Source organism: Elephantulus edwardii, unplaced genomic scaffold (assembly GCF_000299155.1).
Source record: "Elephantulus edwardii isolate Elephantulus edwardi_28Jun2011 unplaced genomic scaffold, EleEdw1.0 scaffold00020, whole genome shotgun sequence".
Lineage (NCBI taxonomy): Eukaryota > Metazoa > Chordata > Mammalia > Macroscelidea > Macroscelididae > Elephantulus > Elephantulus edwardii.
The window spans coordinates 16,020,058-16,022,412 of NW_006399770.1; positions in this window are offsets into that span (position 1 = coordinate 16,020,058).

Genomic DNA, 2,355 nt, shown 5'->3' on the forward strand with positions numbered 1-2,355 from the left:
TCAACACTCTTGGCACCAGCAGTCAGGAAATCAAAAAACGTATTGCGATGGGAAAGTCTGCTGTTAGGGACCTCTCTAATGTACTCAAGAGCAACAGTGTCTCTCTGGAGACTAAGGTGCGTCTGATACAGGCCATGGTCTTTGCAATTACTTGTCATGCATCAGAAAATGACTAGGGAGGGTAGAAGGAGAATTGATGCCTTTGAGCTGTGGTGCTGGAGAAGAGTATTGAATGTACCACGGACTGCCAAGAAAACAACAGATTCGTCCTGGAGAGGGTTAAACCGGGCTACTCCTTGAAGGCAAGGATTCTGGGGCTTCGTCAGACATCCTTTTGACATGTTGTAAGGAGGGACAGGTCCTTGGAGAGGGTGAAGGGACAGGGCAGGAAGGGAAGACTCTCTATGAGGTGGATTGTCTCGGTGACTGGGGTAATCGGGATGGGTGTGTCAGAGACCGTGCTATTGATTGGCACAGGATAGAGCAGGATTTAGGGCTGTTGTACATAGGGGTCGCTATGAGTCGGAAGTGACTCAACGGCACATAACAACAACAACATTATCAAGTCGGAGATGACTCATAGCTGACCTTCAGTGGGTTTTCAGAGGCAATAAATTAGCTGGGAGATTACCAATCCTTTGCTTGTGGAATAGCTGGTGGATTGGAACAGCGAGGCTTTGAAATGGAAGTATAGTTCCTTACCACTTGGCCACCAGATCTCTTCTATAGATATTTTATTTACATTTTCTGTAGAGTGTAAAATGCTTTTGGCACTTTAAAGGAGATAGCAGGATACTTGGGAAATAGTTGCAGCTTGATTGCACTGGAAAGTAAATTATTTATTACTTAAGTACAATACATATTTGGGTAAATAAAGTACTTCAAGTAAGCATTATTTCCCACTACATTTTCTAAACAAAAATGATTAACTTTTCATTTTAAAATGGAACACTACTCCTGCTTCATGGTAAGTATAAACACTTTTTGAAAATTACTATATATAAATGCAGTGCATCTTAATAATTCAACATAGAATAACACAAGTTCATAGGCAATTATTCTGCCGCAGAATATCCTGATAATTTATTGTATAACTACTAACAGAGGCATCATTCTACAGCTTCTGAAATGGGATCTGATTTTTGGCCATAGTAGCTTCTGGAGGGTGAGTATAAGTGGAAAAAACCCCCACTTTCTTGGCATGCGTATGCCTTCAACTTACCAAGAACCTGTTTACAGTTTTACATCCTGGAAAAGCCCCTGGGGCTCAAAGAGTTTCAATGTTTGTCAGTGAGCATGTTCTGTTCCACTGATTATTAGATTTAAGCAGTAATCTTTATAGCAGTTTAACATAACTCATTGTTTTTTACTTTTATTACAAAGAATTTTATGACTTCATCTCTCCCTCTTTAGCCCCAGTTATCTGTTCCTTAGTTCATTGCCCCACTTATCTGTTCCTTAGCTAGTTTTTTTCCTTGCCCATCTTTTGACTTCTCATTACATTTTCTTTTCTTTTTTATTTTTTAATTTAGTTTGTTTATTTTTCATTTCAATGAACATCTAAAGAGATTTTGGGATTCCATTCATCCATTGTTGCACCCTTCTCCCCGCAGAAACCACTCCCCCCCCCATTTGCTCCTCTCCTTGAAAAGCAAAAGAAAAACTCCCTCATTGGTACACAATCCCCCACCCCCCTGTCATTACATTTTCTTATTAGCCTGAAAGTACCTTTTTGTTCAGAGTATCAAATTAATATTTTAATTTAACTCTCATTTGAAATCTAGTATGTTGTTGTTTTGTCTCATATTGTTGTTGTTGTTAGGTGACATGGTGTCGAGTACAACTGATATAGAACCTGTGAACAAAAGATCTGAACCCAGTCTTGTTCTGCACCATCCTCACACTTCCTGCCTGACACACAAGGGCCCACTGCAGAGGTCACCTTGTCAATCCACCTCGTGGAGGGTATTCCTCTTCCTTGCCAACCCTCCACCCCTCCCAACATCATGTCTATCTCCAAGGAATAGCCCCTCCTAGCAACATGTCCAAAGTCTGGGAAGCAAAGCCTCATCCTTCTTGCCTCCAAAGAGCACTCTGGCTGCACCCTCTCCAAGACATACCTGTTCATTCTCTTGGCCATCCATGGGATGTTCAGTGCTCTTCTCCAACACCACACCTCAAAGGCATCAATTCTTCTGTCATCCTTATCTCTTGCCCAGGTCTCGGATGCATAGCAAGCGAACAGAAAAACTATGACTTGAATCAGATACAGCTTAGTCCTCAAACTGACATCACTATTCCTCAATAATTTGGAAAGGTCCCTAACTGCAGATTTTCCCAGTACAATGTGTCTCT